This window comes from Seriola dumerili, unplaced genomic scaffold (genome assembly GCF_002260705.1).
Source record: "Seriola dumerili isolate Sdu_G_001 unplaced genomic scaffold, Sdu_1.0 BDQW01000056.1, whole genome shotgun sequence".
Taxonomy (NCBI): domain Eukaryota; kingdom Metazoa; phylum Chordata; class Actinopteri; order Carangiformes; family Carangidae; genus Seriola; species Seriola dumerili.
In genome coordinates, this window is record NW_019174311.1 from 3,996,660 (window position 1) to 4,010,253 (window position 13,594).

The following is a 13,594-nucleotide window of genomic DNA, read 5'->3' on the forward strand; positions in this document are numbered from 1 at the left end:
AAGACCTTGACCCCTGACCCCCACAGAAGGTCACCTCTGACATGCTGTGCGGAGGGTTCATACTGTGGGTCAAACTGGTGTCAAACTCTCACCTCCTCAGCTTTATTGCCTCAGAAAGCTTAGGGAGGGGACACTGACATGGCTGTCGCAGCGAGTCCCATCATTCATCTGTGATAGGGTCTCTTGGCTCCTTGGACACTCCCAATTTGAAAACTAAAAATTAGGGCCTTGGGAATAGCAGCTGATGATATAGACATGTTGGATATTGTAAAGTTGTTGCGTTCAAATGTAAATGAAATAGTAGCAACAAAATTATACAAACATCAGTGATTGCCAAGTAGGTAGGCTACTTATATCCCAGGGGGATACTTCAGCTCGCTATTTGATAAAAAAAAATAGAATAAAAAAATGTACCCATTTATTGAGATAAATTGTTAAGTCAACTAAAAGGATAAAATGGATAAAAGTTAGTAAGCTAAAAGTGATATATAGGGAAAAGTATGGTTAGCTAAATGTAATGGATATGGTTAGTTAGCTTAAAGTATGAATAAATGGTAGCTAATTGAATGGATATGGTTAGTTAGCTATAGGTAATGGATAAATGTTAGTTGGCTGAAAAGAATGGATAAATGGTTGAATTAGCTAAAAAATAGTGGGTGGGCAAAAAAATAAAGAATGGCCCACATCTCTCTGCAAATCTCTGTCTTGTTTTCATTGAACAAACTTGACACACCAAAAAAGTTGTGAACACCCACACACCGGATAAAGCTAATAACACAGACACAGACCCAAGACACATTGCCCACCCATTGTAACAACCCCCAAGTCGATGTCTGTGATTAAAATCATGTTTGTGTATGGGAAAACCTGCTGTCCAGACTGCGGATGTGAGCAGTCTGCTCCCTCATTATCCTTGAAGGAGGCTCATATGGTGAGTGGGTGATATTAAAGTGGAGGAGGTTAAAAATGGCCTTGAGCCGGTGTGTGGCTCCGTCGTCTCTGACTGAGTGTGCGGTGCATCTGGGAGCACGCTGACCCAGACCCACACTGAACCGGCCTAGACAACAAAAATCTGGTAAATTATGTGATAACAAAATGAATATCTGAGCTAAATCAAATACAGGTCAAACCAGTTCAGAAATATCCCCTTTCTGTCTTTCAAATGTCTTTCAAATGTTTAAGTAAGAGTTAAATACACTTTTGCCCAGATTTCCTACTTTCCTCAAATGCCCTCACAATGGGCAGAGGGATCTTGTGATGGTTATTTGTTCTCTTCCTCCTCGAAATAGCAGCAGATCCCCTCCTGTGATATTAAGCTGGAGGTTAGTGCAAACTGACCTCTGGCCTGTTGGAGAGTTCAGACTCATAAACACACTTGAACCTGGTGTTGAGACATTAAAGGAGTAAATCACACAGACATATCAGAGTCTCTGCAGTCAGCTTGTTGTGGCTCAGGTCCCATTATAGCGTTAGTATCGTGCTCCCTAGCTGCTCATAATTATGTTGTTAGCCTGCTTTTAACCGAGATCAGTGATTATTAACAGGTCCAGGTCAGCGCTGCAGACGGGGGAACAATTGTAATACCCCTGGTCACACTTGGTATCTGTTTATGATCTCCCTCACCCACTTTAAGCTAGAGAAACCGGAAATGATTTTGATCTTTGGTAAAAACACGACACATGATCTTCTGGCTTGTCATGTGGGATTATTTTTAGAGGTCTTTTAGCCCCTTTATAAAAAAAGACTCTGGCTCAGCTTATCAGAATCAACACATCAGCGCTGTGTGATGCTCAGGAAGGTGAAAAGCTGCTCCTAATGCATCCATTTGAGTAATTACGTTCATTCATTAGAGATTTTGTTGAGCTGTGTTTTCCTTACAAAAGTCTGACTCTTGTCCAAGTTAGACAGCTGGTGATGCACTTACTGATTACACTGGGAGATTCAATGCTCCATGGGATATTTGATAGGCTGATTGAATTTATCCTTTGATTAAAAAAGTGCAGAATGTACATACACCAAACAACAGAGACAGTAACACTAGACAGAGACATAGACATCCAAGCTCTTGTCATGATATAAATCAGGCTACGTATGACTGAGGAACCATCTTTTCAAGGCCAATTTGAAGATGTGATGTGAAGGCTAATCATTCTTACGACTATCTTCATTTTGCTGAATAAAGAAATGTGTTTTACATTTCGTTAGACTCTTAAAAACAAAACAGACAAAACACAAAAACTATTCCAACTCAAAGTCTTTTAGGACTCTTAATCTGTGTTCACTGACAGTAAAGCATAACATTTCCTCTGATGAAAACTGTGTCAATCTACTATTTCCAAGGCAAAGAAAAATTCAACACTTTTTCTTGTGGAACTGCTGTGATTGGCGTATAAGTCTGATGTTATTTAATATTTTTCTCATTGTCAACAAATCCTCTGGAAAGACCAAAACCAACAGTGTAAACTTTCCCTGTTAATGCACCAGATGTGTATTAATCTGTGGCTGAAAATAGTCCCCATCAAACTCACTATTTAATCCTGCTTTAGTATTGTTTACTAAAAAAGACCCACAATTCCCTGCTGTTTTAGAAAAATTACTGAAGTCCCAAAAGTACATATTTGCGACCTGTTTTTAAATGTATGTCTTTAGTGGAACAAATGTGCTTGGGGCTGAGAACCACAGACAGGCTGAGGGAGTCTGAAAGAACTGAGGACAGATTCATTGTTAGTTTTCATGGGGTTTACATCCTGTATGTCCTTTAATCAGTAAAAAAGTAGTTCCATAAATACACTGGAAGACATGATCAAGTTCAGCATGGATGAAACATGTTGAATGACACAAATCCTGCTTTACAGATACCTATAATTAAATACACATATCAACTGACAGAGGCACACTCCAGTATGTATTACACAGCAGTTATAGTACATTACTGGCACAGGTCAACTCAGAACTAATTCAGCATATACAGTATGTGTGTATTCATGGAGCAGGATAGAAGTTTTGCCTGAATAAATCCCATGGTGCATTAGTGCCGGCATCTCCTGTGACCTCACGTGATGAGGAAGCAGGAGATTTTGGCTGCTGCATGTTAATGGAGGATTAAGGTATTATTTAGTTGAAACACCCTCTCCCTCTCCTTCTCCCTCTCCCTCTCTCTCTCCCCCACTCACTCACTCTCTCTCTCTCTCTTTCCACATGACCTTTTAATTATTGATTTTTAACTCGCTCGGCCTGATCTCTCCTCTCCTCTCTCTCCTTCTTCCCCTTTATCACACTTATCTTCTTCCTCCAACACAAAAGCCCTCACAACAGCAGCATGCGTGCACAAACAGACACATTTATGATCACGTACACACACACTTACTCTCATCTTTCCTCTCCCACTCGTTTCTCCCTCCTCTGTTTCTCCCTGACTTGTCTCCATATTAAAATGCGTGGCTGCTGGCCGCTAGCTGCAGTGTCAGCAGGGGGGGAACGGGGAAGGTAATTCATACCCGGCTGTCACCCAGGCTGGAGGTGAGTGAGCGCGCCTCTTCCCCAAGGAGACAGCCAGAAATGAGCCCAGCAGAGGAGCTCAGAGGCATCAATAATCCAGCACCTCTCCCTACACTAACGACAGCCTCATGCAGTCTCATTAAACACTGCGTGGTCCTCGTGCTGCCATATTTGTACAGTTGGAACTCAGATTGAGATGAATGAGATATCTCTTTTCCCCTTAAGAGCACACCCCTGCAGTTATAGGTGTGAATGAAGAATGTAATTTGGTCAAAAACACATATTTCACTGTGGAGACAATGCAAAAGCCCTCTTGATTAGATGCGATTCCTGCTCAGGGATGTCAGTTTGTGGAAAGCCCTCTGTGTGTTTTCACCCACGACAGGTTTGGGTATATTTTCCATGAAGCACCAGCCCAGCCCTGTGGGACGCTACTGTAAATAGGCTGTCACAGCTCTCATTGGAGCTTTGTTAAGAAACCTAGGAGGACACACACACACAGAAAAATACAGCTACACTCCCAGTGGCATGAATACGAATGCACAGATTATGCAGGGACGAAGAAAAACAGACTTGATTTTGGGTTGCTGATTAAAATTTCATTACACAGTGCTCACATGTTGACACACAAAAGGAAATACATAACCACGCACACCTTTACTGACAACATCCATTCCCTAACCTTTAACCTCTGACCCAGATTTGACCCTAATTCTAACCTCGGGGGTACACTGCCCCCAGTTTGGCAGATCCATACAGGAAACTAACAAGCGTTCATGCCTGTCCACTGCCAGGATACTGGCGCAGTTCAAAATAGGCATTTACAAACACCCACCCCCAAAAATGGCTCCCAGCTCCATTCCTCCTGTCTGTATCACCCTCAGGATAATTCTGTCCTGGGTATTCTAGGAATCTGTCTCAGGATAAGATAATCCAGGGACAGCTGCTCTCTAATTTTAAGTGGAGGGCCGGAGGATACGGTTGTCACAGAGCGAACCGAGAGCCTGTAGATGTTAAAAAGCTGCATGGTGCATGTGCAGGGCAGAATCTCATTCCCTTGACACATTATTCTCGAGGCCCCCATGGAGGTCAGGACCTGATCTCAGGGCAGAGAGTGAGCTGAGAGTCAACTCATGATTCACTCATTTCACTCACAATTTCATCTATTGTTGCCATGGCAACAGCACCTGCAGACAGATGAAAGCATACGCAGTGACACCTCAGACCCACCTCCTCTGTGTCGTGATCGAAGGGCGTGTGTATCGTCAAATCGTGAAGATACACAGTTTATACAGCACCTCAGTAAAGAAATGACAGTTTTTGTGTGTTTGCTTTTGGGTGTGGGGGTTTACGCTGACCCTGCAGATAATCAGCTGGGAAAATATTCATCAGTCACTAAAGTCTGCATCAACGTCTGGCGATAACAGGTGCTGCTGGTTGGAGCTGCTGCTGTGTCAGTCATCAATTACACCTCTTGCATAAGATCCAGTTGGTTCATTATTGTGCATCAGCATCAGCCTATTGATGCACTGAAATGCTTTGGCAGTGTCGGTTCTCTTCCATTCATGCCAATAAAGCTTTCGGGAATTAGTATTGACAAATGCATTTGCAAATTCTTACGTGGAGGTCATACAGGGCGTCGTTATGAGCAGCTCGAGAGGCTGTCCTTTAACCAGAGGGCTGGTGTGCAGGTTGTGTGTCTGCAAACAGCCATCATGCTTCAGGGGCTTCAAACAAGAAACTGTAGGGCGCTGCTCTGTAGATGACCCTGAACTGTGGGGCAAACAGAGGGATAATGATATCTGCAAGAGCTCAAAAGGAATACTGTGTATATGTGGAGAGTGGAGGCAGAGATAACAGTGTGTTTTTTAAATCAGTGATATCATGTAACACACCAACAGGAGGTTGATACAACATCTGTAAAACACAATTACATGTGTCCAATTAATACAAGCTTTGTGATGCAGTAATATCGGAGGCTGTAGTTTGTATGTGGTCATTTTTATTGCTGTTATTGTTTTGTACATGTGCTTCTGTTATTTTTGTCCATCGTCTGCATGTGTAGTTGGATAGAAAGAACGCAGTAGCCATAGCTACAGTCAGTGGCAGTGAAGGTAGAGTTTTTAATTTGAAGCTATTGTCAGTGGAGTGTAAAATGATGAGTCTGGAAATGCTTGTTTGTGGTTTTATGATGACTTTTTTTTAAACAATTGAACAAACAAACAAACGACAGCAACAACCACAACAAAGAAAGAAAACTGACATTGTGCAGCTGCAACATCTTAAAGCAATTAATGTAATATATGTATTTGCTCCGTTTTGTTTTGTTTTGTTTTGTTTTGTTTTGTTTTGTTTTGTTTTGTTTTGTTTTGTTTTGTTTTGTTTTGTTTTGTTTTGTTTTGTTTTGTTTTGTTTTGTTTTGTTTTGTTTTGTTTTGTTTTGTTTTGTTTTGTTTTGTTTTGTTTTGTTTTGTTTTGTTTTGTTTTGTTTTGTTTTGGATGGATTTTTCCTTGTTGTGCTAACATGATGTTCACAACATGCTCACAATTCCACAACCCAACTGTTATGATGCTGGATTACAATGTGTGAAATGAGTGTAACTCCCCCGGGAACACACAGACACCAGGATCACTGTCTGGCTTTTAGTTTGTGACAATTTGAGTATTTGCAAATGTGTTTGGAGATAAGAACCACTAAAGCACGACTAAAATTATTCAGCTCCTGATTTGAGTCAAAAACAACTGTTAAAGGATAGGCTCACATTTTATAAAGTCTGCTTTAAAACAACACTGACATACCCACATGTATGTTGAAAATGTTATTGGTGTCTGTAATTGCTCCTGTTGTCCTTACTGGCCACAAAGAGATCATTTCCTAAACTGATTTTAATTTAAGTGTTGGAGGACAAAATCCAGAGTCCTTTTTTTGTGTAGAAATGTATTGTTCAGTTCAGCCAAGGCTTCAGACGTTTTAATTGTCAAATCAAGTGGATTCTCTCTTTGTGCTTCCACAGACAGTGTTTCCTTATGAGCCACAGCCAAGGGATAGTAACACAAAGCAGGAATTTGGTTCTAAAAAGACTGAATCTTTTGAAGATATCTGCTTGATTTGTCTAACTCAGTGTGCTGAAGCCTCATAATTAGCATTTAGCATAGCACAAGTCATTTAACACAGAACGAACTCTGAGGACTTTGTCCCACATCTCTTACACTGAAAGGAAGGCATTATGGACAGGAGGAACAACGACAGCGAGCAGTAACCCCTCAGTGTACGTGGGCATGTCAGGATTATTATAAGTCTAATTTAAAAAATAATATGAACCTATGCTTTAATACCTTTATTATTTTAGTTAGCATTGTGCTTAGAGCTTGCATATTTCTAAATATATCTTTGTTTAAGCAGATTATCCCAAAACAGCTGACACAGCAAACCTGGGGCAAGGAAGTATTCAAGCACAGGTGGAGTGGTTAGCCTCTTCTTTTTTTTCTTTTGGGGTGGGGATGGGGGGTGGGGGGGTGTTTCGGTTCAAGGGTTCAAGCAGAGTGGGATCTGTACAGATTGTGATTCAAGATATTGATCAAAATGTAATGCAGCTCGCCACGCAGCTCATTTTTGCTGTTGGTAGCAGGTGAATCGGGATCAGGTTATGAGGCTGGAGTAAGTTTTTTTTCCAATTCCACTAATTACTTCTGCCCCCTCAGCTCACCTCAGCTTGGTTTGACCCGTGGGCAGGAAAAGGTCAGTGATATTCCCTTGGCAGTCAGCGGTGTCTGCTCTGCCTGCACAGCCAGCCAACAGTTAACAATGTAAGAGCAGGCGTCAGGTTCCTATAGGCTACCGACACACTGTTGTAGTGGTGTGATGGATGTCCGCACTGCCAACTCCTGCTGAGTCATTCTACGCATTCCCAGCATTCAGCAGGACACTGCACCAGCTTCACTGCTCCAATTATTTATCTGGGGTCAAAGTCCACGCATAGCTCGGCCCCTCTGCGGGTCACAATATTCTTCACCCTGCTTTTTTAATGGTCAGGTTTGGTGAAGCACTTGACCCAACAGTTCATCCCTTCCATAACCACGAGTCACACAAATACACTAAGATTAGTCTGTCTCATATTGAAATTGAAATATTCAAACATATCGAAGGGTTTATGTTTTTGGTTTACAAACAGAGGAATAGTAATAGATACAGCTCAGAGTCTGTTTCATTAATCAATGCCAGAGCTGCTGCTGGCTGTGCATCTTTCGTTTCCCCCCACAACCCCCTCAGGGAGGAACTTTATCACTTTTAGGTTTCAGCTTTTTGAAGTCCTCCAGCATTGGGTGAATTAAATTGAGGAAGTTTTTTCTCTCTAGAAGAAAAAAAAGAACCTTTCATTGTCAAAAAGGACAAAACTTTACCATAATGACATCAGACAAAGAAATACATTTGTATTATGAACTCCTATTCCTATTGAGCTTTCATGTCTGAGACACCATGGCAGTTGGCTGCAGCACTTGTGTTATGGCTGTAGTTGGAGCTTCTCTAAACAGTGTCTAACTATATGCTGTTCCTGCAGCAACAGCAGTCACTCATGCTTATTTCAGTCCACATGATGCATACTTGAGGCCTGATGGCACAGCCAGAATCTGTTTATTATGACAGCCAGCAACAGGCCTTGCTTGATATTTTGAGGATGGAGCGGAAACTCGTGCGAATGATTCATGAATAGTAATTACATTTCTAACATTTGGTCTGTTTATATTTGCACACAGCATAGATTTAAGACATTTCCAGAGCACCCGGATTTGTCTCTTCAGCACCTGTCAAATTTTACTGTATCACAACAAATTGTTACACAGACTTTAAGATGGGAAACATCATAAATATTAACTTGATTTTATTTTTCAATAATAATCAGTTTTCTGGGTGAATGTGCATCATTACCATAACTATTAGACTATTTTTCAAATGTCAGTGTAAGTTTTAGATTTACTGTGTAGCAGGAGTCAAAAGTTGGACACAATGATATACAGGATGTTTCTGAAATTCTTCCCACAGTATCCATATAATTTGCCTACGTACTGTATCATATATAAGAAATAAATCTCACTCTGCGGGAACACTGGAGTGGGAATCCTGGAGGTGGACAGTTATGTTGATCCTGAGTGTATTGTGGAAATAAGCTTCTGTCAAAGTGATATCACAGCTAGAAAGAGCTCGAGCAGATGGCTGGAGTCAACACGCCCTCAGAGGAGCAGTGTGCCATGACACTCAGGTGGGAAACAGGGTGGAAGCTGCAGATCTTTGTTTCAACAAACACAGTATCTTATGGCCCTTGGCTGATGGCTTTAAAAAGGGATGTGTGTTTTTTTAATCACAAAATGAGATGAGTGTAACACAGGTGGTCCAAACTCATGACCTCACAGCAGCTAAACCAACATATCGCCCAGATTCAGAGCCACCAGGTGCAGCATTGGAAAAGCGTTCACTTCAATGAAATGTGGACCAAAACTTGGTTGGCAAATTAAAATGCATAAAATACTTAAAATACTTAAAATATTCTGCCTTGTCAGGGAAAAAAAACAAACATACTTTGGCTAAATCCCATTCTGCCATTGAACAGAATAGAATAGGAAACAGGTAAGTGCAACAGGTGTGTGTGTGTTTAAGACAGATATAAATATAAGCTACTGTCACCTTTGAGCAGAGGGTCACCTGCGCTCGAAACCCTCTAAAAATACAGTGAGAATGTCATTTCTTCTTGTTGACCTCTTAAACTCCACTGACCTGCTAGGTCCAATCATTTCAAACTCATGCTCTGCAGTGAAACATTGTTCACAATCACAGAACCTTATTCTGAATCCTAGTGGGAATCCCAAAATCTCTAAAGACACGGAGTATGTCAGGAAAAAAGACTGCAGCTACACTAGCTGTTCTGTGACTATATCTGCCCATACAGAAATGTAATATATGACATATATGTCCCTATGTCAAGAGTGATGTTACCACAATAAACCTATAAAACATAGGCTATGTCTAAAATATAAACATACATACATACATAAACATACATATTTGTTATGGGCTAGACATATCTGCCAATATGTGGAATTGTTCCAGTTTTTAATAGGTTTCATATATAAAATATAAAATATGTGTTTGTACATATATTTCATATATGGAAATTCAGTATATGTTCATATATTACATTTGTGTATGGGTCAGGCTGATTGGAATCTCATTAGTTTTGATATTTGGTCATAAACCAAAGTATAGACCATATTCACACGGTGGTCATTTTCCTCTGATCTCACACTGAGGGTGGGAAGCCTCGGACACTTTAATGTCTCTGAATAAATCCTGCGTGAGAAAGCCGAGATGGTTGAAAAACCTGACTTGTTTACCTTCACCTTCCTTTGACTACATTGATAAATGGGCAGATGAATTTGCCAGATGTTGAAGGTAAGACCGGCCCACGTGGGAAACATTGTAAGCTAATGCTAGGCTAGCAAATGAAGTTTGCAATTGACATAAATGTCAATTTTAGCTCTACTAAAGCTGTCACATGTAAAATTAATCCACTGGCTTGTGCAAACGTTAAACATTAACTAATGTTATATAGTTTCATTATCAACCTACATCAATGATACAATAATATGACAGTGGAGCACTGCTAATTTAACCAGGTAGAAAGATAGCAGGGCAGCTAATGCTACATTGCAAGCTTGATTACATCCAGTGTGTTTTACTTCCAGGCTTAATAACCATGTCTGATATATGCGATGATATTTCAGAATTAATTTATTTTTTTCCTAATGTATCAGGAAACACTATCAAACAGTAACGTTTGCTAAGAAGTGGTTTAATGCTAACGTTAGCTGTTTTCTAACAGTAACTAATGGGTTATCAAATATATTGTTTTACTTTGAAACATGGGTCGATGTCTCTTCGGATTTTCAATACCCATTGTCTTTTCTGTTACTCATCGATTGGGAAACGGTCAAATAGAAACGATTTGTCAGAATCTCTATGTTTATGTGACTTGCAACCTGGAACACAGCAGTACAACATTATTCTTTCAGTGACAGTATTTGAGCTTCCCACCCTCAGCGTGACATCAGAGGAAAATGGCCACTGTGTGAATATGGTCTATTGGACAAAATAAAAGTCTGACCTAATAGTACAGCTAGATTAGAGTTAAGGCATCATCAAGTGTTTCATGGCAACTCATCTAATAGTTGGACATTTTAAATGTCAATTTCACGCTGGTGCTAAACGAAAAGCTTCATCCTCTGTACAAAATTTCATGGCAGTTCATTTAATTGATGTTAAGCTAATTCATTTTGGACCAAACTAAGTGATGGATGACTGTTCATCCCTAGAGCAATCCTGTTAGCATGGCAGGTACTCTAAAATTATATATTCACATTTGAAGTGCTAACAGCCAAGCTCTATCCTTTATTGATGTGAGGTATGGATAATGAAAAGTGCTGCCATGAGGAGGTCTAGGACATTATCCCTCATCTGTCAGTAGACTGCTGTATTTTCTTTATAAAGACAGAAATTCCTGTATATGAGAGTCAGGAGCAAAACACTGATCAAAGTTGTTTCAGTGAGATTCCAGATGCAGTTAAGAGCTTTGTGAGGGAACTCAGAGCAAATCTCATCTATTAGTAATGAGGTTTAGGGTGGACCAGAGTGTATCTGCAGAGCTTTGTGCAGGGCTCCGAGTGACTGTGCACTGCTGCATTACTCCACAGCATGCACGCCACTCCCTCCTCCTCTCTGGATTCCTTCTGGCTTTGCTTAATAATGTTGAGTTATAAGGTGGGAGGGAGAGACACCTCCCTTGCTCCTGGAGCTCTTGGCGCTCACGCTTACAGCTCGTTTTTTTTTTTTTTTTTGCTTTGAAGATGAAAGGTGGAGCTGATCACATCCACTCGGGCTGTAAAGTTATATCCTTCCTCTCAAATTTATGGGGTGGAGTTATTTTAGTGCCGGGTCAGCAGAGGCATGTAGTTTGAAACTTTCTTATAAAATAAGGCCTCTCATCCAATTATGTTGATTTTAAACTCTGACAATTATAAATACTGACATCAGGCATATTCTGCTCAGATTATGACTGTTTGATAAATACTGAGCATAGGAGTTGATAGAGAAGTACAATTTGTAGTTTTAAAGTTTCTGTGGATATTTTGACTTTTATTTTCTGCCATGAAAACTTTTGTCAGACTCCACTGTTACTGAGATGAATTCAGTCTAACCCCAGGCGCTGTCCTCTGTGAAGGAGCTGAGTTTGGGTGGAGAACCACTTTGTCATGTTCACAGACACTAATTAGAAGTATGTAACATCCAGTTTCACCTTCTTCTTCCCTAAACAGCTGTCCTCAGTGTGTGGACAGAGCGCACACACACACACACACACACACACACACACACACACAAACACACTCATGGTTGCATAACGTGATGTGTGATAGTGCTGGTGGCAGTTATCGGCTGGCTGGTGCTGCTGTGCGCGGAGCTCTGGGTCTGATCTGTCTGACATCAGATAAACACGACGTCAAGGCTCACGTGTACAGTGGGAGAGGGAGCTCATGTTGTTGGAAGCAGAGATGTGCTGCTCTCACATGCTGCACTTAGTCTACATTTCTGCCAGCGGCAGACACCGGCTTGGCACCATTGTTCCTCTGTTTATCTGAGAGCCTGTGTTTAAATAATATCATAATGGATGTCACCAAACTCTGCGTCTTTTTAAAAAAATAGAGTTTTGTATTAAGGAAGGACATTTTAACTTGAATCCACACAACTGTAGTGTAAATAAATGATCTTTCCACACCTACTCTGGTGGTTTTAAAGAGTCAGCAGCAACCACAACAAGTGTTCGACTTGTTCCAGTGAGAAACATAAGTTTTAATGTCAGTAAATGATAGCTACCGTCCAAAGAAAAAACTGTCCAGCAGCTGGTGTGTTATTCCCAGGGCTCGCTGCCTCTGAATTGCAGGATTCTTATGCATCTGTGAACGAAGGCATGGGAACAGTGAACAGATGTTCATCATTAGCACAGGGAGAACATGAAGCCTCTGTCCCCTCATTTCTGGTGACTAGATAGCAGCAAATTCAAACATCTACCTCAATTAAGGCCTGACAGGAAAATGTACGAGGCTGTGGCTGGTTATCGTGGGTAACAAGGTAAGTGGTTGTGTTTTTAAACGACAACATTTTACAGTGGATGTCATTAACCCTGCGACAAAGACAGATGCTGAGCGTTAACTGCTGGAAAGCACGAGAACATGTAAGTGACAGTAAAATGCCAACACCTCTTTTACTGCAAAATACTGACAAAAAAATCTCCCATCAAGGCCCACTTACTCACTTGTTCTGGAGCTTTTAACCAGATCATGTTGTCTTCATCAGCAGATGAAATTTGCTCAGTTGTCATTGAAAAATTCAAAAAACATTTTTCAGACCTCTGGAGAAACTGTCAGTCCTCGTAAAAACTGAGCAGCTTCATCTGCTGATGAAGACCCTGTCATGAATCGCGACACTTCAGAAGAAGCGAGTAAGTGGACCTTGAGTAAAGTTGCTTGGATGTTTTCACTTAATTTTTATTTGGAACAAAAGATACAGTTGTACACATTATACAGCATAATTAGTTTTTTACTATGTTCCTCTTTTTAACATTCAAAGCCAAGAAAATGAAAATAATAATAAAAAACATATTCTTGCATACAAGTCACACATACAGTAGATGTGTTTACATTTACACTCACTAAAACCCATCTACATGTGTAAATAAATACATTTAAGGCTAAAGGAACTAAGGAGAGGCATAAGTAAAATAAATAAATAAAAAGGTGGAGGGATCTTGCTGCAGACATTTAATTGTGCCACTTTTTACCTCATTTATGGAGAAAAAAAATCTGAATAACAGATGATAGCTTAAGGACCAAAAGGGAATTCATATAGTCTTATTAGTTTAGTTAAAATCAGAAACAGTGATACATTCTCAACCCAGGATTCACAGCAGCATTGAAATGTATTGACTTCAGAGAATTTTACAAATTCCATCTACTGATGAAAACCATAGAATACATAATGTCTGGGAGCTCCT